We start from the raw sequence: 26,828 nt of genomic DNA, 5'->3' as shown, positions 1-26,828 counted from the left end.
CCAAAATCTATAAATACTGACAGAATCGTTTCCATTGAGGAAAATTAATTACTTTTAGAAGTGCTCAAGGTTTTTATAACCGTTTTACAAATTGAGGCATTTAGTAGATGTGTTAGCTACCTACTTTTTTTAGAATGGGCTTGAAATACGATAAACTGTATGGAAGTAGTACCTGGTTTCCCCGGAGACAGGCAACGTGAGCAATTGAATCATTGATTCAACAGATTTTTTGTTGTGTACAACAAGCTGATTGGTCGTTTTGGGAATAGAGTCGATTTTGAGTCACTTCTATGAATGAGTCATGGACTCATTGACTCAAACCGCTTCATTCAAGCCCAGATGGTGTCATTCAGCAACCCAAAGCCACTGACTGGTCTTTATGAACGACGTCATTGAATCGTTGGACTCAACCAATTAAATTAAAACAGATGGTGCATTCGGCTAATGAAGCCAGTGCACTTTGCTGAATTCCAGAAAGGCCTAGCTGCTACCAAATGCATCTGTGAGCTCAAACAATTCAGTCAGCACAAGCTGATTCATGTCAGAACAAAACAAGTGGACTGAATCATTCATAAAGACATTGTGATTTAACTACTTAGTTCAAATACGGATTTTTTGACTCAACAAGGTTTCTTTATAATCAGGAGTTATTCATTCAGGTCACCCAGCAAGTGGACAGCTCTTTTTTACAATGAGTCCACGGGGCGAGTCGATTGACTCAAACTGATTTATGCAAAACAAAGCTGAAAATTCATTCAGGCAAACAGAACAGGAGATTTGCCAGTGGTTTATGCTGTGATTCTAACTAGTTTTCTTGGTGGAATAGAAAAACTATATTGTGCCTAAAATGTATGTCTCAATATTAATTTATACAGCACATTTTTAAAAATTATTTATTAATTATATATCATTGTATACCAATGGACATGCATTTACAAACTGGACTGTCTGACCTTAAACCCAACATATAGCCACCTTATAAAGAGCTAAGGTCTCCATTTGGGACGGAGCCCGTGTGTGTGATCACACAGGAACCACGTTCTCCAGAATCAGGTTAACGGTGGCACCCTCTCCTGGACACTCCATAGACTGCTTGTGTCTTTCTCTGCGGATGAAGGACGGGTCAAACTCTCTGATGCTTTTCACTTCATCCCATAATAATGAAGCACTTTCACAACAACAAAAACACCTCATACACACGGACATGTTTATATGAACATCTTAAAATTAATATAAAATATATTAATATAGTATGATATAATATATATATATCTGCTAAGCTGACTGGATATATTATCCAGTGAAGACAAATGGCTGCTCGGATCACAGAATCTCACCAAACCCGTCAAGAACGTGCACAATGTATAAAATAAAATTAATATTATATATATTATTAAAATGTATATATATATATATATATATAGAGAGAGAGAGAGAGAGAGAGAGATAGAGAGGAGAGAGAGAGAGAGAAAATAAATATTAAAAATATTAATAATAAATAAAAAATATTTTGAATAAAGAAATATATTAAACATTTAATATATAAAAATATATATACTAAATGTTCTTGACAGGTTTCTTGACATTCACCTTCAGCCTTTCTATTGTGATTTGTAGAATATGTTCAAACATAAGACAAACGTAAGCTACATTATTTATTTTATGTAAATCATATTTATGAGTGTTTCTGGAAGAAGCGATTTTGTGTAAAATGTATATACCTGTTGAACATCGCCATTTCATTTGCATGCCTTCATAAAATATATTAATTATAATAATGGCCAAACATGTATTTGCTTTAATATATATTTATGTGTGTGTGTGCAAAATACAAAGGTACAATTTATTAATAATAATAATAATAAAAAAATCATATTTATTTAAAACCGTTTTTGTGAAAACAGTATCACAGTATATTAAACAGAAGGTCCAGTTTCTGAGGGCTGAGGAACAGTGAGTATGAAATATTTCACAGTAAAATTAAAAGTGTCTCAATATCAGAGACGACATGAAAACACCATCACCAGTATAAAAGGTAATATTTCAACAGATTTAACCAGAATCCAGCGAACCACAGCTAGCAGTGCTAGTGTTTCTCTCCTCTGGTCTTCCTGTGAAGAGTGTGATTCTGGGTTCTAGAAACACCCGTCTGGTCTGAGCAGGACTCTGTGAGAGATCCACATTCATCAGAGCTGCTGTTGAGGTCGTTTCTGTGGCTCCATCAGTTCATGAAGTGCGTCAGGAATAACTGGAATCCTGAAACAAGACGCAAACGGTACGAGTGAGTGATTCTGCTCTGAATCAAAGATTCATGCACCAGGAGTCACTTCAGAACTGAACTGAAACTGTAAGGTGTATTATTGAACGTGTGTGTGTGTGAGTGTGTGAGTGTGTGTGTGTGTGGTGTATGCAGTGTATATGCGTGTATGTAAGTGTGTATGTGGCGTGTAAGTGTGTGTCTGCATGTGTGTGTAAGTGGAGTGTCTGTGTGTGTGTGTGTGTGTGAGTGAGTGAGTGTAGGTGTGTGAGTGTGTATGTGCGTGCAAGTGTGTGTGTCTGCATGTGTGTCTACATGAGTGGAGTGAGTGTGTGTGAGTGAGTGAGTGTGTGTCTTGGCGATGTAAGTCGTAATATGGCGTGTCTGAGTGTGTGTGTGAGTGTGAGTGAGTGAGTGTGTGAGTGTCTGTGTGTGTGTAAGTGTGTGTCTGAATGTGTGTGTGTGTGTGTGTGTGCGTGTGTGTGTGTGTGTGTGTGTGCGTGGTGTGTGTGTGTGTATGTGTGTGTGCAAGGTGTGTGTGTGTGTGTGTGTGTGTGTGAGTGTGTGTGAGTGTGTGTGTGTGTGTAAATGAGTGAGTGTGTGTGTGTGTGTGTGTGAGTGAGTAAGTGAGTGTGTATGTCGGTGTATGTATATAGGTGCAGTGTGGAGTGTATATGTGTGTGTAAGTGTGTGTCTGGGGAGCGTGTGTGTGTGTGTGTAACGTTCATGGATGTGCTGCAGTCGTGTGATCAGGAACTTCTTATCCTCGCCCTCCTGAATCAACAGAAACAGGAAGTGATGTCACGCTACTGTCACACATATGATGATGATACGGTCACATATTCACCATGATTCACGTCTCAACATTCTCAATCTGTTTGCTGAAGCAGCTCGATGATCTTCCGCTGACCGTCCACCACCTGACTGTGGAAGTAGATCATGATCCTGCGCAAACACACACACACACAAATCAGCTCAATATCCCTCACATTCTCACACACACAGTCTCACCTGATTCACAGCAGTTATAAATAAAATTTAAACAAAACATCACCACGTCTCATAACAGTTCCACTGTTTCACACTTCAACGTTCACAAAAATGATCTGATAATACTGCAGGGTCAAATTAAATATCAAACAGAGTCTAGAAAAGCAAAAAAACAAACAGAGTCTAGAAAAGCACGGAGGGGTAAATAAATAAGTATTATGGAATATATATATATATAAATATATATATATATATATAATTTATAATTATTAATATAAGTTGCAATAAGGAAATAAAAGTAAAATGAAAAGTAAGCACAAAATAAATAAATAAACAAATAAAATACAAATATTTTTTCATGCAAAATTAAAAAAACAAAACAGTAAAACTGTCTCAAAGTACTGAAGAATTTAACATTACATCATAAAGAAATAAAAGTAAAATGAAATAAATAAACGTTAATTAATTAATTAATAACTGTCTCAAAGTACGGTACTGACGGATTTAACATTAAGTAAATTAAAAATTAATATATACTTTTAAATACATTATGGAAAGTTGCAATAATGTAAAAAAAAAAAAAAAGAAAAAAGTGAAATAAAATGTAAGCATAAATGAATGAATGAATAAATAATGTTTGTTTTTTTGCCGGTAAAATTTCATGTAAAACTGTGTCTCCAGAAGTGTATAGGGATTTAATATTAAATAAAATAAATGAATGAATGTAAAATGTAAGCATGCATAAATAAATTAAATGTAATTAAATAAAATATGAAAAGCCTATTTTATGTAAAATCAAAAAAGACAAAAAGGAAATACCAAGTGATGAAAATCTCAGTTTCAGTGGAGCCCTCAACAATGACTCAAATTCTCTCTGTCTGTCAACTACTGACTACATCTGAGACTGCGTTATAAATAAACCAAGCATAACTGAGAAGTCAATAAGGCATGGTGAGATATGAAAGAGCAGTGACGGCGATCTCACAGGAAGATGCCGGCGCACAGGAAGAGGAAGAGCGGGTTCTCCACCAGGTAAGAGTGAGCCGAGGCCAGCCAGTGCAGGTCAGGGTTCACCGCCGCCAGCCTATGAACCCAGCGCTTCCCCGCCTGGAACATGTTCTTCAGCCCCCGGAACGGCCCACAGCCGGCCGACGGAGTAATCCTGACACACACACACACAGATTCAGAGAGAGAGCAGAGCGCTGCCACAAACACATCATGAAATGTTAAAAAAAATAAATTCAATTTTTAAATTAAAAAATATCATAAAAAAAAAAAACAAATAATAGACTTAAATTCAATTTCACTATAAAATAAAACAACAATAAATAATATAATATGAATATTAATTAAATAAATGCAGCAAAAAAAATATCAAAGTGCTCGAAATTAACGGCATTTATAAATATATTATAAAATGTTGCAATAAAAAAAGAAATAAAAATGGGATGAAAAATAAATAAATAATGAAATGGATGAAAGGGTTCAACATTATATAAATAAAATAAATTAATATAAAATGACATTTTTAAATATTTCATGGAATGTTGCAATAATTAAAGAATAAAAAAATAAAAATAAAAAAAGAATTAAAAAGCCCTGTAAAACAGTGTCTTTAAAAGTATGGAGGGATTTAACATTAAATACATAAATGAATATATGATGAAATTTTTAAAAATGTTTATCAAATTTAATTTAACTAACTGCAGTATTAGTATTACATTACTATTTATTGCAGCATTAATATATATGATGAAATTTTAGAAAAAAATCATGGAATGTGTATGCTTACATTATATTTTAATTGTAGTTACTGCAACATTAATATATATGATGAATAAAAAAAAATGAAACGTTGTAATAAAAATATCAAAGTGTTTAAAGAGGAAGCAACAAATAAATGAACAGCATTTATAAATATATGTAGCAATAAAGAAATAAAAATAGGATGAACTCTAAGCAAAAATAAATAAATAATGAAATGAATGAATGAAAGGGTTTAATATTATATAAATAAAATAAATGAATATAAAATGACATTTGTAAATATTTCATGGAATGTTGCAATAATTAAAGAAATGATTTTTGTTTAAAAAAAAAAAAAGCCCAGTAAAACAGTGTCTTCAGAAATATGGAGGTATTTCACATTTAATACATAAATGAACATATGCTGAAATTTTAAGAAATGTTTATATAAAAGGAAATTAAATTATAAATAAATAAATGCATTTAATTTTACAAACTGCAACGTTATTTACTGCAGCATTAATATATATATATATATGATGAAGTGTAATGAAACACTGCAGTGCACACGTCACAGATGTGTGTTTGAGATCCTCGACACTCACGACCACATGGTGTACGTCACACACACGGTGGCGCCCAGGAATGCTGGGAAACACAGCAGCGTGATGAAGATGGTGGTCATCTGACAGGCGCGCCACGGCTTCCCCGACGCCTGACAGTTCATCTTCAGACTGACCTGCGGCCGACAAAACACAAGCACAGCGTCCAGTGATCATCTGCTCGAGCGATTCCTTCCGGTCTCTGCTCAGAAAGGGCTACAGGCAGTTTATCTGCAGCAGTGAAATCAATGTGCAGCATCATCATTTCAGCTCAACTGTAAAAGAGCACCACGCTTGTACACAAACACACCTTCTTCATGTAGAAGAGAAACAGCAGTTTAATGATCTGAACCGCCGGCAGCAGAGGAGAGAATAAAACACCCAGCCTGCAGATAAAAAACATCACTGATGAAGAAGAACAGGGAAGACTTCTGAGCGCAGCGGACGGGGATGTGACGGATGCAGTACCAGGCCAGAGTCTGTCCGTAGATGAGCTCCAGAACGTTCCTGGCAATATCAAACACGGGCTTCCTCTTCCTCTTCAGAGCCTTCTGAGAAAACACCCTGAACGAGACGAGAACACGGCACAGAACTACAAATCAGAATGAGAAATATATGTGCAAATCAATTAAACTATCATTTAAAAGATTCATATAAAAATAATAAATTGTTTTAATACGTTGAAAAAAAAATTAAAATAAAATAATTATTAAATAAATAAATAAATGTAATTTTTTTTTTATGGATTTCAGACAGTTTGGGAAAAGAACAGCCGAAGTTTCCCTTTTTTTAAAGGGCCAATACAATATACTTCAATAAAATAAAAATAAAATTAAATTTAATTTAAATTAAAAACAAAAACAAAAAAAAATAAATAAAAATAATTAATAAATAAATAAATATATTATTGTAAATACTAAACGTGTAAATAATGTGAAAACTAAATATATAAAAAAAATGTGACTAAAAAAATTTAAATAATAATTGATTTTTTAATGAATTTCAGCTACTGCCTTCAGTATTAAAAAAACAAAAACTAGAAACACTAAAAACTTTTAATATTTCCAATTTTAAAATTACAAAAAGATGTCAATAGCAGTAAAAATAAAATAAAATAAAATAAAATAAAATAAAATAAAAATAAAATAAAATAAAATAAAATAAAATAAAATAAAATTTATGCTTACATTTCATCTTACTTTTATTTTAATTAAAAAATGAAACATTTTAAAACAATGTTGCAATAAATAAATGTAAAATTAAATGTATTCACAAATAAATAAGCTCTGAGATGTTAAGATTTCTCTTTTTTTTTAAAGCCAACAGTCTTCACTGCAATAAAGATGATTTTAAAAACAAGACCATTTAAGAAAAATTATAAAATCTAGATTCTTGTTTTTTTTATATAAAGAATAATTTAAAATATGAATATAATAAAAATATTTTTAAAAATGTATAATTTAAAGTGAAACTATACAAAAATAAAATACTTATTTAAAAAAATGTAAACAGCCCTAAAGAAATCATGTGTATGGTGCAAGTATGCGAGCTCCTCCTGCAGTGCGTGAGCCGCTCACCTCCACAGAAACTCTCCGAAGAAGGTGTCCAGCAGCATGAAGATGAAGTCCATCAGGAGGAAACGGTACAGCTCCTGCCCGACGAAACTCTCCCAGCACTGAGCACAGAAACACGAGAAAACACGAGCGTCAGAGATCCTGAGATCCAGACGCAGCGCCGCAAACACACGACGAGACTCACCTCTAAACCTCACAAAAAATAACATAAAAAAAAAAACTTAAGCTATAACACTGACCATAATCTAAAAAACCAATAGACTTTAAAACAACAAAATCCAAAAAAAAAACAAAATGCAAAAACGCGGCTTGACTTTTTCTCAATGCAAGAGATGAAGAAATAATATATGTATTTACATATTCATAACATAAAAATTTAAACAATCCTTCTTAAATAAATTACTTTAAAATGTAATTTTTTTAAATAAACTGAAAACTAGAAATAAAAAGGTTTGTAAAACTAAAAAATATGATTTTATAAAATAAACATTAATACATTTCACAGTTTTAAATGGCTAATAGCCTTTACATCACTACAATAAAGACAGTTTAAAACATTTAAAATTATAAATCAATTTAAATTTAGAATAAATAAAATAAAAAATAAAAAAATTAATAAAATAATTTAAAATATTAATTTTTTAAAAAGAAAACAAACATACACACATGAAAAATGAAATATATTTAAATAATTAAATTAAATTTTAAAATGAAAAACAAGTAATTTTTAAAATGTAATTTTACACATTTACACACAAACACATTTAAGCCACTTCCTTCAGTGACCCTTTTAATGTTTGGTTCATGGATCAGTCACAAAAATGTGTCCCTGCAGCACAGAAGCAGTCATAAGCAGCACAGGTATATTTGTAGCAATAGACAACAATACATTGTATGAGTCACAATTATACATTTCTCTTTTATGACAAAAATCATTAGGATATTAAGTAAAGATCATGTTCCATGAAGATATTTAGTAAATGTCCTACTGTAAATATATCAAAAACTTAATTTTGATTAGTAATATGCATTGCTAACAACTACATTTGAACAACTTTAAAGATGATTTTCTCAATATTTAGATTTTTTGCTCCCTCAGATTCCAGATTTTCAAATAGTTGTATCTCAGACAAATATTGTCCTCCTAACAAACCATACATCAATGGAGAGATTATTTATTCAGCTTTCAGAGGATGCATAAATCTCAATTTCAAAAAATGAACCCTTATGACTCAAGTTTGTGCTCCAGGGTCACATTTGATGATTATTTAATTCCTATGGAGAAAATGAAAGGGAAAAATACTTTCAGAAGGTCGCTGTGAAAGCAGGGGGCCGTTCTACCTGCTGATGGAGATGTAATTGAGCATGCTGGGAGAATCATATTTCTCCATCCAGGCCACAACGTTGAAGAATCCGGGCAGGAGCAGGTTAATGCTGGACACCACGACAGGAACGGCCAACATTCAGCAGCGGCTCCAGCAGAGGATCCGACGAGTTGGTGTGGAGCGTCTAAGCAGATCCTGAGAGAGAGAGAGAGAGAGGGAGGGGGAGAGAGGGAGAGAGAGAGACGTTAGAAAGGAGCTGTATGAACAAACACTAACACTGTGAATCTGATGACACACTGACACATTAAACCAGATCATGCTGTTTATAGAGCAAATACTCCAGAACACTAAGCACACACGAGACCTGTGTTATTTGACTATCACAGACTTACTAGATTATAATATAGATTTAGTTACAATTTAGATTTTTTTTTTAAAGATTAGATTTTATTTTTTGTTATTTTTATATTTACTGTTGTTATATATAATAATAAAAACTATATCACTGTTACGATGGTTAACGAAAACTTAAAAAAAAACAAAAATTTAGTTAATGATGGTTAATCTGTAAAACTTAACAAAAAAAAAACAAAAATTTAGTTACTTGAAATACAGTAAATAAAATATATAAAATTATCTTAAATTGAGCCTTAAACAATATATAATACTTGGACAGCATATGAAAAAAATCATAAATGAACTCCAGACATGAAGACTACACATACAGTCAGGTCCATATATAGTTAGACATACATTATAGCTACTGTCCAGAACATATTCAAGTTGGACTTATATAATGAATGTGGGCTTAAAGTGCAGACTCCAAGCTTTAATTTGAGGGTATTATCATCACAATTAGAGGAAAGGTTAAGGAATTACAGCTCTTTAATATCTACCTCCCCCCTTTTTCAAGGGACTAAAAGTAATGGGACAATTGATTCAAAAGCCATTTCATGGACAGATGTGGACTATTCATGCATTATTTCTACATCAGTTAAGAAGGTTAAAGTTCTGGACGCCCACGGAGGACAACAGTGCTGGATGAAAACCCCTTTCACAACATCCAGCCGAGAGAAGAACACTCTTCAGGAGACAGACGTGTCTCTGTCACAGTCTACAATCAAGAGAAGACCTCACCAGAGCAAACACAGAGGCTTCACCGCAAGCTGCAAACAAGACCAGATTAGACTTTACCAAAAAACACATAAAAAAGCCAGAGCACTTCTGGAAAAGCATTCTTTGGACGACTGAGATTAAAATCAAGATGCACCAGAATGAGGGGAAGAAATAAGTCTGGAGAAGGCTTGGAACAGCTCATGATCCAAAGCACACATATCATCTGTGAAACATGGCTTCAGTGGCACTGGGTTACTGGTGTTTTAGTGGATGATGAGACGAGAGCCGGATGAACACACAACAAAAGAGATATACACTCTCTCTATATACACACAAAAACACAACAAATCATATAGAGACGCCTCATATAACAAAAAAAAAAAAACACAAAAAACACACACAAAAAGCAACCCAGGAGTTTTTGAAGGTAAAAAACAGGATTATTCTGCAATGGCCGAGTCAATCTCCATATCTGAGCAGCATTTCACTCGCTGTGAATATATGATATAATGTACCTGACTGTATATAGCAACATTATATTGACTTCTAAGTTCTCTCGCTTGGCCAAACCCGAGGCAGCTTTCCCCTGTGTTTGTAATTCAGCTCGCAGCAAAATGCAAACGCGAAGCCTGTCTTTCCAGTCTTTCGAGTCAATGGATCAAAAGCATATGTCGCACTCGCATGTATTCAGAGAAGTAATACACAGCTAGCACACACGCTAACGTGCTTCCCAAACACAAGATCCATGCCAGCATGTGGATGGAGAGCCGGAAGAGCCGCTGGAGAACGGGGAACTTCAGCTTCTGATGGTTTACTTCCGCCACCAGCTCCTGCAAACAGATACCAGCTGAAGCATGTGCCATACATTGTGTGTGTCATGGATCATACGTGTGTATGTGTGTCATATATCAATCGCTAATATGTGCATGCTTGTCAGATATGGATCATCGTGGTGTGTTGTATCATAAATGGATCATACATGTGTATGTTTTTCATACATCATACAATCATAAAACTTTATTATTATCATAAAACAATCATAATACTATGTGTATGTCAAACATACAATGATCATACTTGTGTATGTGTGTCAAACATGGATTATACATGTGTATGCGTGTCATATATCAATCATATGTGTGCATGCTTGTCAGACATGGATCATGCACGCAGTGTGTGTGTGTGTGTCACCCATGGATCACATCGCGGTGTGTGTCATACATGGATCATACATGTGTATGTGTGTCAAACATGGATTATACATGTGTATGCGTGTCATATATCAATCACATGTGTGTATGCATGTCAGACACGTGTGTGCGATGTGGTGTGTGTGTGTGTCATACATGGATCAGCTGCGATGTGTATAATGTAAGCTATCCCATGGATCATATCGATGTGTATGTGTCATACATGGATCATATGTGTATGTGTGTAAAGTGCAGGTCATACATGGATCATAATGCGGTGTACCGCCAGTCATACACTGATCATAGGTGTGTAATGCGTGTGTCATATATCAATCATATGTGCATACGTGTCAGACATGGATCATACGTGTGTATCTGTGTCATACACGGATCATATGTGTGTGTATGTCACACAAAAAACATACCATACTTGTGTATACGTGCCTGTCATACATGGATCATACGTGTGTATGTGTGTCATACATGGATCATACATGTGTATGCGTGTTATAAATCAATCATATGTGTGCATGTGTCATACATGGATCATACGTGTGTGTGTGTGTCACATGGATTATGCGTGTGCATGCATATCATAAATCAATCATTTGTGTGCATGCATGTCATACATAGATTATACTTGTGTTTATGCATGCCATATATCAATCATATGTGTGCATTTGTGTCATACATGTGTGTATGTGTGTCATACATGGATTACACGTGTGTGTATGCGTGTAATATCAATCATATGTGTGCATTCGTCTCATACATGTGTGTATGTGTGTCATACAATAATTATACATATGCGTATCATACAACAAACAAACCATAACATTCAATTCATACACAAACATACATGTGCTGACCTTCAGCTGTGTGCCAAATTTATCATACATGTGCTGACCTTCAGCTGTGTGCCGATGTTTGCCCGCTGGAGTCTGACTGAGCTTTTCTTGATGACTTTAAAGTCCCATGAGCTGAAGACCTTTATTGCCAGCAGTCCTTTAGATTTATCGATACGGAAACTCTGACCGAACGACTTCGACATGCTGGAAAACCAGAAACACAGAGGATCAGTGCAGCTCATCTGGACGGCAGGTCAAGACCATTACCCAGGGCGCTATAGTCAACTAAAACTAAAATGAAACCCCTAAAAAATTAAATAAAATCACAATTACATTTTTTTAATAAATGTTAACTGAAAAAATATGTAAAAAAAACAAAACAAAAAAAAAAAAAAACATTTACTCAGCTCAGTTGACAAAGAAACTCATTCTCATTTAGTTTAGCTTGATGTATTAAAATGACAAACTGAAATAAAAATTAATAAAAAAAAATATGGATTAGGGCTGGACAATAATTAAATATCAATATGTATCGCAATAATTTTTTCAATAACGGTGATATGATTTTTAAAAACATTTGCAATATTTCGATATACATTAGCAGTATTTCCCATACATTGATTTATTTGTGGCGTTTGACTTCGTTGAATAAACATGAGCGTTTCATCGCTTTCAAAATCAAAACCGTCGTGGGTGTTTTATATGAATGTATATCTGAAGCTGCTTTGATTACAGCCGTTACTGGAGAAACCGCTGGTTCTACCGCTATCACAGCGCCACCTGCTGGCAGACAATCAGTTTGCATTCGAATCTGTTTCCAGCAACAGCAACTCAGAGCACTTTTCATACTCTTTATACTGCTGAAGCACATTTGTTTCAATCTATAAGAATAATCAGCTTACACTACCAGTCAAAAGTTTTTGAACAGTAAGATTTTTAATGTTTTTAAAAAAATTTGTTGTTGTTTAATGTTTTTATTTTAAAGAATTCTTCTGCTCACCAAGCCTGCATTTATTTGATCCAAAGTACTGCAAAAACAGTTACATTTTGAAATATCTTTACTATTTAAAATACCTGCTTTATTTTAAAATATAGTTTATTCCCGAGATCAAAGCTGTATTTTCAGCATCATTACTCCAGTCTTCAGTGTCACATGATCCAGAAATCATTCTAATATGCCGATTTGCTGATTATCAATATTTAAAACAGTTGAGTACATTTTTTTTTTTTTTTTTTTTTCAGGATTAGATGAATAGAAAGATCCAAACTTTTGTAACATTATACACTATTCCATTCAAAAGCTTTGAGTCAGTATGATTTCTTTCTTTCTTTTTTTTTTTTTGGAAAGAAATTATAGGAATTTTTATTTAGCAAGGATGCTTTAAATTGATCAAAAGTGATAATAAAGACATTTAGAATATTATAATTTCTATTTCAGATAAATGCTGTTCTTCTGAACTTTCTATTCATCGAAGAAACCTGAAAAATTCTACTGAGCTGTTTTCAACATAATAATAAACTATTTTTGAGCAGCAATATAAGAATGATTTCTGATGGATCATGTGTCTGGAGTAATGATGCCAAAAATATAGCTTTGAAATCACAGGAATAAATTACATTTTAAAATATTTCCAAATATAAAACAGTTATTTTAAATAGTAAAAATATTTAAAAATGTCACTGTCCTTGCTGTATTTTGGATCAAATAAATGCAGGCTTGGTGAGCAGAAGATAATTTTTTTTAAAAAACATTAAAAATCTTACTGTTCAAAAACTTTTGACTGGTAGTGTATATTAGCCTATAGTTTGAAGTTAAAGATATTACTGAGATCAATATTTGACAGTGATTTCACATTTATTGTTTGTATGAAGGCTTAATAAAAAATAAATAAATAAATAAAAAAGTTGAACATTAACTTATTTGTGCTGTTTTTTTTTTCTCTTAAATATTATATGGTTTTAAATGAGGTGTCATAGACTCTGCAAATTTATTTTTCATAAGTTTATATGCACAGAGGGGCGTTCTAAGTTCTTGGTAGTTTTACAAGGCTTTTTAAATTGTGTTCATATGTCGATATATAATGATATCATATCGACCGAAATTAAGAAATATATTGTGATTATTATTGATTATTTTAGCCATATCGGCCAGCCCTAATATGGATATAAGACAACAAAATTATTAAAAATGAATTAAAATTAAACCATAAAATATAATAATAATAAAAAAATAAGGATAAACATTAAATGAAATTAAATAAAGTTAAAAAAAACTTTAGCTAGTTGCCCAGGAAAACATTCCCATTTGGTTTAATTTGATGCACTACAATGACTAAAACTAAATTAAAACTGAAATAAATCTAATTATAATAATAATAATAATAATAATAATAATAATAATAATAATAATAACAGCACACAACAAAATTAATAAAATTAAAACAAAAAATTTAAATAAAAAATAAACTGAATAAAATTTAAATTATTTTGGTTTAAGTAATTAAATTACTTTTTTGTTAATTATTTATTTAGTAAAAACACATTCAACTTATAGATTAACTGCCCCCAGCTAATTGATATTAAATGCAACTTTTAGGCTCAATTGAACTTTAAATAAGCTGTTTCTGAATTATTTTTACATCTCATATTTTTGTTTTACTTCAATCAGTTTATATCTTTTTTTATTGAAATATTCTATTCATAATAAATTAAATTTACTTCCTTTTAATTTTGTAGAATACTATTAATACTAGTTATATAGTTTAAATGTAGTTTTGCTTTTTGTTGTCATTCAGAATTGTTACATTTACATTTATGCATCTAGCAGAGAGGCTTTATTCAAAGTGACTTGTATTACATCTAAGAATGTGCATTTATTTATTTTCATGCATTTCCTGAAATCAGACAATGACCTTCTGTTTGATTGCTATAAAAAAAATATACTACAAACCCTAAAAGAAGCAAGTTAGGTTTAACTCAAGACTGTTTAACTATGTTTATATTAAAAGTATGTATGGAACACAAATAAGTAAACAATGACAGCAGCAGTAAATACGCTTTCAAGAGAGAGCCTCGCGTGTAGGCGGCGAGGATGATGCAGGTGATGAAGAGGCAGCACCCGATGGTGAAGAAAGTAAATGAGAGGCATATTATAAGACAGTCCACAACTACTGGGGCGTCTTTGTTTGCTGGGCATAGGAAACAGCTGGCTGACCGTCTGTAGCGGTTTTGTTAACTGGCATCCAAGGAATACAGCAGGGAAGTGTGAGAAATAACCCTGAGAGAGAGAGAAGATGTGTCAGTGAGGCATCTTGCAAAAGAGAGACATCTTTTAGAAAAACAAAAACTTTTATTCCAAAATTTTAACTGCATGTGTATGTTTTATGCAAAGTTTAACGATTCAAATTTGTGAATCTCAATGATTGCTTCACTTGTTTTTACATTCCCCCCGTTGCTTTAAAAATCCCACTTTCACTGAACTTTGCACAGTAAACCTGGTGTCCTTATGGTGGGAGTGACCTGCTTCAACTCACTCAACTTGACCCCTTAAACACTTGCACTCTCTATTCTATTTCTATTATAACTAACCATTTTTTTCTTTTTATTTTTTTTATAGAATGACCCTCTAACACTAGCATGGTATATTCTTTTTCTATTCTTTTGACGTGTTTGATTTTATCAAAAAACACTTGACCCTCTAACTCTAGCACTCTCTGTTCTATGTCTATTCTAACTACCTATTTTCGTTTTAATTGTTTATAAAAAATGGACCCTCCTAACCCTAGTCTCTCGCTTCTTTATCTATTATAACTACTTGTTTACTTTGCATTTATTATATTAAAAAAGCATTGCGTACTGCGTTAGGCTAACTGAGGACTTGTCACAACAGTTGTATGCTTCTCTTGTCCTCATTTGTAAGTCGCTTTCGGATAAAAGCGTCTGCTAAATACCTAAATGTAAATGTTAATATGTAATTGTGTGTTTATTAATGCACTTACGGCGCCCGTGAGCACCTCCAGGCCCCAGGTGCTCCTGACAGTGATGTTCTGGTCCAGATCCGGATGAGCGATGGCCTGAGGAACCACCAGCAACAAACCCGTGACCAGGAAACATGAAAGGCGTTGAAGAAGAGGACGTTTCTGAGGGAAAGGTGAGAAATCACGAGGAGGGCGCGCCTGTCCGAAGCGGCCGCCAGACACACTTCGAGAGCGGTTTGCCACAAATACGGGGAGGACAGGAACGACAGGCCAGCTGTACCAGCCGTTCCTCACGGCATGAACACCACAACACACCCAATACACAACACACATCAACAGCAAAAACAGACAAGGAGACAGGAGTATTGAGAATATTCGGTGGAAATATACGCGGGTATGAACATCCTTCTTAATGATCTGTTTAATTACAAGTCAGGTTTGTTATAGTTAGAGGAGACATATTATGCTCCTTTTTACAATAGGTAATATAACTCTCCCAGGTGATCCCCCAGAATGTGTCTGATGAAGTTTCAGCTCAATATACCACAACGATCATTTATTACATCATTTTGAAAATGCCGATTTTGGAGGTGGAATACAGAAACCTGCTGTTTTTAGTTCTGTGTAACCCCAAAATACCAATGAGCTGCTGCTCCATGCCACTTTTTCCCAAGTCTCACTTTAATGCAAAATGTTCAGCTGATGCCAAGAAAGCAAGATGAAACTGAACTGAAGTCAGAGAGCTAATATTGTTCTTCCGTTCTACAGTACATCTGCAAACTGACACAGAGTGTAAATATATATAATTCAAAACAAACAGCACATGATTAACCTTTCGGACATGCTTCACACGCCTGTGATACAAACACCATAAAACTACCTAATACCCTGATACCACACACACACACACCCCCCACCACACTCGCACACTTATCACACAACACACACACACTTTCACACTACTCACACACACACACACACACACACACACACTCGCCCCACTTATACACTTACACACACACACACAAACACAAAAAAACCACACACACTTGCACACTTACTCGCGCACACACACACACTCGCACACTTTTAACACCCACACACACTTTTACACTACTCACACCCACACAAAAACACCACAAATTATACACACAAACACACACTTTCACACTTACTCACACACACACACACACACAAACACAAAAAGACTCATCCACACCAACTACCCAACCCCCCCCCCCACTCAACAACAACAAAACCCCCCCCCCCCCCCCACCCCTCCCCCCCACCCGCCTCGTAAACGGGCGGACCCCCCCTTAATCTCCTGCCGTTCGTTGGCCCCTACCCACCCCCCTCTCCCGCCACCAGGTTCTCCTCTAACCGCCGCCCAACCCTCACGCCCCCCAAATTCCTCCCCCCAACCTTCCCCCAATCACCTTCACCCCACCCTTCCCCCCCTGGCTAACCTTCCAGCCCCACCCTCCTTCCCTACTGGGGCGGGGAAACCCCCCCACTCCCACACCCCACCCCCCTTTTCGGCGCACCTTGCCTGGCTCGTCACCCCCCCATCTGCCCCCCCCACAGGGGGGGCCGCTCCCACCCTAACCCTCTCCTCGGATTCACCTTCCCCCCTTATGACACCTCTCCTCTTCCCGCCCTCGTCACTTATAACCCCCTCAATTATTCTCCGGGCCCCCCGGGCGTACTGAAAACCAAATGGTTTTAGACTCAAAAATTTGATGAAATACTGAGCGACTGCGGGGGAATCTGATTTGGGAACACAGGTGTTCTTTTTTAAAACACCACATCCGAAAAAAAAAAATCACAAAAAACAGGTACTCAGAAAAACAAATTTTTTTCATGTGTTCTTTTTTTTTGCTTTACGAAAAAAATATTAAAAAAAAATTTTTCCCCATTACAAAAAAAAACTATTTATGAATGACTTTTAAAGCACACCTCATAAAACCAGCCAGAATGTTCATTAAAAAAGAATCACTCCCACGGTTTAACCCCACCACTCATTTGTTACTGCTTTTATTATTTTGTACATTAAAAAAAATTTATTTTTTTTATTAAACGTAATTTTTTGTTGATCAGATTTTATTCAAAACCCTAAACTAAATTAAATTTTTTCTGCGTATTCACAGCGCCGCAGGTTGTTTTTTAGACACATAGCAGGTGGGCTGTGTGTCACGTATTTACCTGAGCTCTTTCTTTTTAAGACTCAGGGCACCTCTCAACTCCCCGCGATACTGTCTGACAGATTCTGCAGATTTTTGAAAAGCCCCCCTTTATTCTCTCAAACACAGATCCCCGCAGATCCCCCGGGCATAGTTTAAGGCGTTTCACATCAAATGGACCCTGGGCACCCCTTTAAGTAGCACAGGTTATTTAGCAATAACAACAATACATTTATGAGTCAAAATTATAATTTTCTTTATGCAAAATCATTAGGATATTAAAAAATATGTTCCATGAAAAATTTTTTGTAAATTCTCCCGTAAATATATCAAAATTTAAATTTTTTGATTAGTAACTTTCTAAGAACTTCATTTGAACAATTTTAAAGATGATTTTTCCAATTTTAGTTTTTTTTCCCCTCAGTTTCCCAGATTTTCAAATGTTGTATCTCAGACAAATTTGCCCCTAACAAACCAACATAAAGGAGAGATTTTTTATTCAGCTTTCAGATGATGCATAACTCTCAATTTCAAAAAATATCTTTATGACGGGTTTTTTGTCTCCGGGTCAATAGTGATTTCAGGCTTTCCCCTTTCTTTAAAAACCCCGGGCCCGGCCCGTTTCCCGCCGTACCCGCGGAGCTGGGGGTCGAGGAAGTGCTGGATGGAGGGTCGCTTTCTCGTTTCGCCTGCAGGTTTTATTAATACTAGAGATGTCGCCCCGGGGCTGCGACCTAATCAAAGGTTAACTGAGATCATCTGGAGACAAGTGAGCCATCGAGAGGAAAAAACCAAGCTGTACGGAAACCCGATGAAAGACACAGAAAGATATTTCATTTCCCCGCAAAAAAATCAAAAAAATGGGGCTTTTAAAAAATGACCCTGGTGCCTGGGGTGGGGGACAGGACTTTATTTTCAAGCCAGCGTTCCCAATCAATGAAAACGTCTGCTGGGGGTAAGGGGGCCGCTGGGTTTGCCGGGCCTCGACTCGACGTCATCTGAAACACAAGCAGCTCTGTCAGACTCCTCTCTGATGTCACTTCCTGTCTAAAAGGGGGGTTTCCCGGCGAATTGACCCCCCTTCTCTCCTCGGGTCAAAACGGGGGGCATCTCTTGCCATGAAGGTGTGACACTGTTCCTGGATCAGCTGACTGAAGAATCCGAACCCCCTCCTCATCTGCTGGACTCCCGATGCCCCGGGAAAAAACAGAAAAATCAGAATGCTCAGCAAAGGTGCATTTTTTGATCAAAAATACATTAAAAATGTAATATTATTATAATTTAAAACCAGATTTTTATGTGAATCTCTGTTAAACTGTAATTTTTTTTCGTGATGCCAGCTGATTTAGCATCATTACCCAGTCTTCAGGGCACATGATCTAGAAAACTTCTAATATGATGATTTTCTGCTCAAGAAAAATTTTTGATTTTATCAAGTTGAAAACAGTTTTGCTCACAAAATTTTGTGGAAACCAGATGCATTTATTTTTTAGGATTCACAGATGAATAGAAAGTTCAAAAAAACCAACCATCTCAAACAAACAAACAAAATTTTAATTTTTCTTGGGCACACAAAATTTTATGAGATAAAGTGTGAATGGGAATTTTTCTTTAACCAAGGGAAAAAATGTAAACCAGGTTTTTGTCACGTTGTATGCAAAAGGGGAAAAGCGTTGCTTAGGCACTTCCATGACCAGTAGTTAGGATGTTTGTTCTGGGTTTGGATATGGGGGATTTTAAAGATCTTAGGGGGGGAAGTGTTTTTCTAAAATTGGTTGTTGTGGCTGTGTTTTTTTAAACTGGGGGACCCAAGATTGTTCACAACCAAACCCGGGTCTTCCACTCTCCTGTCCTTAAGGCGGTATCTCTGTCTCCGCATTTACATTTTTTTAATGTCCTGTAGCCGGGCTTTTGATCAGTTAAGCATCCTGGCGTTTAAAAGCGTTAATTCAGGCCTGCTTTGAATCAGTTACTGCACTCCTTCTTTTTTAATTCAGCTGAACCACCCACTACACGGCCCCCACCCATTCCGGCCCCCGCAGCACAAAAGACATTTGTATGTCACCAGCCGTTAGTCTTCCCTTTAACTAAACAACATTTCACGGGCTTTGCGCATTCGTTTCTTTTGGACACCCAACCCCCCAGCAAACAGTAGGCTCGATTCCTTCCCTCTCGAACTGGCATTCACACCGGGCTCGCCCAGGTGACAGGATCAAAGTCATTACGGACCCTCGGGCCTGATTGGTTCTTGCGCCTCGGACCAACGGTTTTCGCGGTGCCCCCAATTTTCAGTGTCATTCGGCCGTTCAAACTCCACAGACGAAAACATGTCAGCGATCTGAGCTTATTGGGTCGCCCGGCAAGGAGGGGGGGATCCGAACGGGAGAACCCCCGCGGAGATCTGAAGGTGTGTCAGAGTCGCAAGAATAAGAAACAACTCTTTATCAGCACTGATAACACAACCAGAGATCTCTGTATAAAAAAAAAACTTTTTCATGTGAAGGAAATGCATAAATGAAGAAGAACCTTTCCTGAAACATAACTGGGGGAAAAATCAAAAGTTTGATCCGGGGGCACTTTCTGAAATTTGTTGTTGAATTTGACAACTCGGAGTGACCCAATTCTGTGATGGATTCAGGAAATCACATTGGGGACCACATTTACAACCAAGATCACGAACCTTTTATTATTTGCGTTTTCATCATGGAGTCCAGTTTGACTGAAAGCTGGCAGAGATTCCCACACGACAGCTACCAGACCCCCACTGAATTAAGTTAAAAACATATTTGCGCCACAACTTAGTCATGATTTTTGCAAACCATTTGATTCCAAAACAGCAAAAAACCGGCTGCTGGCCCTTTAAATGGGCACATAACACACACACACACACCCACACACCACACACACACACACACCACAATGAATAAATTATCTTTAATAAAGAGTCTGTATCAAAAAAAACCAATCACCGCTCATGATAACGGGTAGAGAATGATTGTGTAATGAATTACAAACAAACGTGCGCTGGAGACACTGAACTTCTCGAAAAAAACGAGAAGCAGAGAGTGTGTGTGTGTGTGTGTGTGTGGTGTGTGTGGTTGTGTGTGTGTACGGTGGGTGGAGGTCGAATTTTGTTTTTTTCCCTGCACTGTGACATCACTGTGGTCCAAGACATTGCGAAAGCTTTCCATTAAGTGATCTCAAAGCATCCCCACGACAAACAGATTCGTCATCTCAATCATCTGTTTTAAAAAACCGTATAACAACCAAGAAGCTCGAAGTCAACCACGCTCACCACGCTTAGACCATCTTCTGCTCGATGACTTTCTATGCTTTCTGTTTTTACAACTTCATTACTGATGAACGTTTTGTAACGCTGACACTGGTTTACTGAACTGATGGGATCTGAATAATCACAACTATGATCTTCCATCTGAAAGTGAAGCTCGGTCAATAATTGACGAATTTTGCATTAATGAACACAGTTATTTTAGTTGTTTTGAAGCTGATCTGTATTGTGCATACAAGCGCTATAGAATAAACGTGACTATAGCATACAGGATGGAATACTGTACCAGCAGCCACTACATTTCCCAGAATGCCGTTGCCTGCTGAATTTCCTGCCCTAGAATTAGTCTATCAGTAAACTTCGTTTTAATTGGTGCAGCATGCAAACACTCATCGTTAAGGTGTGTTTTAGTCTCACTGACTGCTCATCTGTAATGCGCAAGATATTCACCAAAACACACTTTTTCACAGATGTAACAAGTTTTGTTTACCTTCTAGGAAAACTGACTATAAATAAACTATGACAGCATCATCAGATGTACTAATCACATAAGACTGTTACTCACTTCCATCAGCTCCTGTGCACAGACGACCGTTGTGAGGCACTTTTTTTTATTAACATCAACATATAGCAAGGTTTTTATATATTAATTTTGAAGTAAACAATACATTATTTACAGGTCAAAATGTATTTTTTTCAAAGTTGGTAAATAAAACAAAAGAATACTTACTACCATTACATTACTACCCCAGTGTTTTTTTTTTACTATTATAAAATACTATCATCGTTTTTAAGCAATACTTTTAATTACTTTTATTTTTTATATTTTTTATTTTTTAATTAAATTTTTTAGTCATTTTGTACAGTATTAATAGTCATTTTAGGTGTAATAGGTCTATTTAGGTTTAATTTATTTTTTATTGACCAGTTTTATTTCTTATTTATTTTCAGCTTGTAATTTTCACCTGAGAATTCATAATTTTATTGGCTAGTTTTATTTTAAGTAACAAATATATATATATATATATCTATAGTTTTAGTTAAATATTTTTAATTGGAATCAAAAATGCATGCCCTGAATAATTTAGATCAATAAGAACATTTGAAATTGTATTAATTGATATTTTTACTAATAGAGCCCAATGAAATGTTGTTTGCTTTTCAGAATTCTTTTTTCTCTATTTTTCCTGGATTGTATGATTTAATACCCATTTACTGTACCCACCAAAAAGGGTCAAATGACGCATAAAACTATTTAATTAATCTTTTACAATGCAATTAAATCCTCATACAGTAAATTCTATTCTATGATTCTGTTCGTGTTCCATATCGCCAAAACCATAAAAAAAAAAAAAAAGTGACGTGACATTCAGCCAAGTTATGGGTGACCCATACTCAGAATTTAGTGCTCTGCATTTAACCCATCCGAAGTGCACACACACAAGAGCAGTGAACACACACACACACTGTGAACACACACCCGGAGCAGTGGGCCAGCCATTTTTATGCTGCGGCGCCCGGGGAGCAGTTGGGGGTTCGATGCCTTGCAATCAAGGGCACCTAAAGTCGTGGTTATTGAAGGTGGAGATAGAAACTGTACATGCACTCCCCCCACCCACAATTCCTGCCGGCCACGAGACTCGAACTCACAACCCTTCGATTGGGAGTCCGACTCTCTAACCATTAGGCCACGACTCCCCCTAATATATATGTATATATATGTATATAATATGTAATATATTTATGTAAACTACCACATATAGTCCTCCTAATATATATATGTAAAACTACACATATAGTCCTCACACAGCAATCCATGACTGAAAAGGGTCATTATATCACAGGTTTTAGGACCACAAACTCAAAGCTCTATTCTGACCCAAATCAAATCTGCTGTGCCACTAGTATGCACACTACTCATCCAGATGAAGAGCATGGCTTTGACTCTGAATACAAGTCGCTTTGGATAAAGCATCAGCCAAAATGCATGAATGTAAATGCAAGACAGCTGTTGAACTGTGTGGTGTGTATGAGATCCTGATTATGAGTGTGGGAGTGCTGTGAAGGGATACGACCCTCTAGGGGACTAAAATGCAATTTGAAACATGTCCAAAGGAGGGGATTTATACAAGACGCAGTCATTGTGTGAGAACAGCAAACAAAAGAAACAGAGAAGACTAGAAACAGAGCTCAGATTACACTGGAACATCTGGAACTAGAGCAAAAGCGAAGAACCGGCCGATCCTGTTTGGTCCAGTTTCACAACCATCTGGAGCGCACAGCGGGTGAAAGAGCAGAGAGGGAAATCTCCAAAAATACCCCGAGAAACAATTCCCATTCAAAGACAACCAGAGACACAGCGGGCTTGCTTTGTTTCGAGTCACAGCGCATGACAAATGACATAATATCTGCCAGATTTAATTCATAATAAAACACAATCGCACCCTTTCACATTTCAGATGAATTGCATTCTGATGTCACTGCGCTGAACATCAGATTCTCATTCAAATTAATACAAATAAAAATGAACTGCTTTGTGTGCATCATACATTCCTCTATGATAACCCCAAATACTTCTGATACGGACGGAGTCTGGTACACAAACACCCAGGTTTGCACTAAAGCAAAGAGAAAAGGAGTGAAAAGTACCATGTTTTTTTTTACCACGTTTTGGTCATGTACCATGGCATTTGCATGCTTTTTTTTTGAAAAAGTACACTGACAATATCTTGGCAAATATCAGATTCTCATTCAAATTCATTACAGAACTGTGACAAATCAAATATTACTTCGAACTTGAACTTTCTGGCTGTGTTTCAAAAACCTAGTGATCTCCCTACATAGGCAATAAGTCTGTGCATCACAGAAATGCAAAAGAGAAGCAAAAAGTACCATGTTTTTGTTTGTTTTGGTCAAATCTTAAATCTGCAACAAATTGAACTGCAACCAAACTTCATGGTTGTTTCAAACCTAGTAAGCTCCCTACCTAGGCATCATAAATCCTCTATAGTAACCCAATATACCTCTGATATGGAGTCTAAAAAACAGGTTTTAAGACACAGCCAATCAATCAATCAGTTTGGATTCAAAATACAAGCGAAAAATAAAATGTTTCGGACAAGTACCATGGAAATATCATGTTTATTTATTTATTTATTTATTTCGGAAAGTTACAATGACAACACCATGTATTGTTAAGTACCAACGTTAACGTTACAATGTTTACAAGAATGTGATACTCATTCTGATACAATCACGGTTTCATATTTTGTTCTCCAGGTTTCACATGTCTAGTGTTTGATTATTTAGTTCCCTGTAAACACTAAACAGTAACAAACGTGGTTTTAACGCTGAACTGAGGAGATTTTATTGTTTTTACACCTGCCGAAGTCCAACCGGAGTTGTTCAAACGCGCCTGGTTGATTCGCTCATGTTCTTATATCAACTTTATCACGATAGTTTCTCTTCAGATCTTCATTAAATCTCGGATTGTCATAAATTAATCAAGTAAACTAATCTGTAACTCACCGCTGAGCTCTGTGGATCGCCGTACAAAGACTCCGACAAACTTCTGACTGACAACCAGACAAGAAATTTGAATCGGTTCGTTCGGACAACGATTCAACCGACTCTCACTTCTTCCACAGCCCTGTTCGCGAATTGGTTCAAATGAATCATCAAAAAGAACAGGTTCAAATCGTTTGGAACGTTAACTAGGAATGAGTCACTTTAGTTTCCGTAGGGGGGGTTAAATGGTTTATCACCTCATGAAACACGCAAAATACTTTCTATGATATTTTTATGTTCACATAAAGCGTTAAATCAGTATTATGTCAGCAGGGGATAATATTATCGTGAACAGCAATAAACTAAAACTAAACACAAAAGTTTGAACGACCTCAGTCATTTCAAAATGGTATGAGCCGATTCATTGAACCTTTGGCTTCAGTAAAACGCATCAAAACAAACCATCAGAGAGCACTTAAAAGTGTTCCCACACAAATCAAAGACTAAGGGTCAGTTTTTTGAAATTGAGATTTATACATCATCTGAAAAAATAAGCTTTCCATTGATGTATGGGTTATTAGGATAGGACAATATCTTCATGGAACATGATCTTTACTTAATATCCTAATGATTTTTGACCATAAAGAGAAATGGATACAATGTATCGTTGTCTATTGCTACAAATATACCTGTGCTACTTATGACTGCTGCTTCTGTGCCGCAGGGACACTTCCTACTGCATAACAAAAAAGTTTTAAGCTAAAACTCTACCCATTCAACTGTGATTATAAAACAGAACTACTTACTGGCAGCTTCAGTTCAGAATCAGAAAGAATTCAGTCCCTGCTCCGATGCTTTTCTGTGGTCTTTGTTATTATTGTTTATCGATGCTGATGGAGGAAGTTGATTCTCAGCATGACAGATGGAGGATGTGCATGAAACAGCTCTTCGACAGAATGTGGTTTAGTTTATGTTGCTCAAGATTGTTTGTGTGACATGAGATTCTTTAGTAATGGTGTACTGCAGCTTTTCCATAAATGCATAAAAAAATAAAACCAACCACAAATCACCATAATCATGCTACATAATAGCACTTAATAGCACACAACGACAAAAATAATGCATGTTTGAAAAACTGGTTCTTGATTAGAATTTGTCTTGTTTTCCAGTACAAAAATCTAAACATTAATGAAAAAAATCAAGATATGTTTAAGTCTAAATTAATTTAGATGATAAGTGCATTTTATAACATTTGATCAATAAAAAGTCAGCAAGGTGCTCATAAATTCGATTCCCAGGGAATGAACTGATCAGATGTAGACTTTACATACAATGCTATTTGAAATGTAACATTAAAAGCATCTGCCAAATGCATAAATGTTAAAACTTTTAGAAATGTTGAAAAACTAAATATACATGTTTATAGCTTGGCTAGAAATTGCTTTTTGTAGTCATAATCACTATAAAATATATATTTTTTAAATGCTTATATGACTGAAAAAGTCATTTAAATGGGTTGGTCAGCATGTGTGGGAAACTCAGTCTGAACAGCAGAAAGCTAAAAATAAATAAATCAATAAATCTGAACACACTGAATCCATACACTGGAATTTTGGAGTGGGTTTAAATTGAGAAATCTGTAATTTAAAGAATTCAGTTGATTATATCATTATTTATTGTCTTGTTAAATAACAATAAAATGATTAGAAATTAAATAAAATGTGACTTGAGTCTAAAAAACTAACAAAAAAACAATCAATCAATCAATCAAGATATAAACGTTTTTTTTTTTGTTTGTTTGTTTGTTTGTTTTTTTGGAGTGGGTTTAAATTGTGACTATTTTTATATATTTTTATATATTTATTATTTATTGCCCTGATTTAATTCCAATAAAACGATTAAAAGTTAATTAAAATGTAACTTAAGCCTAAATTAAATAAAATAAATAAGTAAATAAAAATAATAAATACAATTTTTCTTTTTTTTTTTTGTCAATTTTCTTTTTTTTTTTTAAAACATGTATGAATTCAGAGAGCTTTTTTTTTTCATTGAAAATGCTATTTATTGCAGTAAAATCTAATGTAACTCAAACCTGAATTAAAATGCAAAAATAAATTAAATTAAAAGAATTCATTTTCTGTCTGATACTGCTCACCAAACATGTGAGACTTCTGCGAGGCTTATTCATGTTCTCACATTCTGATTGCGACACCCACTAGTCATCACA

General features: G+C 35.4%; 1 pseudogene; it reads right to left on the bottom strand.

Moving 5' to 3' along the window:
• Nucleotides 1-1,023: 1,023 nt before the first annotated feature.
• Nucleotides 1,024-16,283, bottom strand: LOC109061513 (annotated as a pseudogene).
• Between the last annotated feature and the right edge of the window lie 10,545 nt (nucleotides 16,284-26,828).

Source organism: Cyprinus carpio, chromosome A11 (assembly GCF_018340385.1).
Source record: "Cyprinus carpio isolate SPL01 chromosome A11, ASM1834038v1, whole genome shotgun sequence".
In the NCBI taxonomy this organism is placed as follows: domain Eukaryota; kingdom Metazoa; phylum Chordata; class Actinopteri; order Cypriniformes; family Cyprinidae; genus Cyprinus; species Cyprinus carpio.
This window is presented reverse-complemented; position numbering and strand designations above follow the sequence as displayed.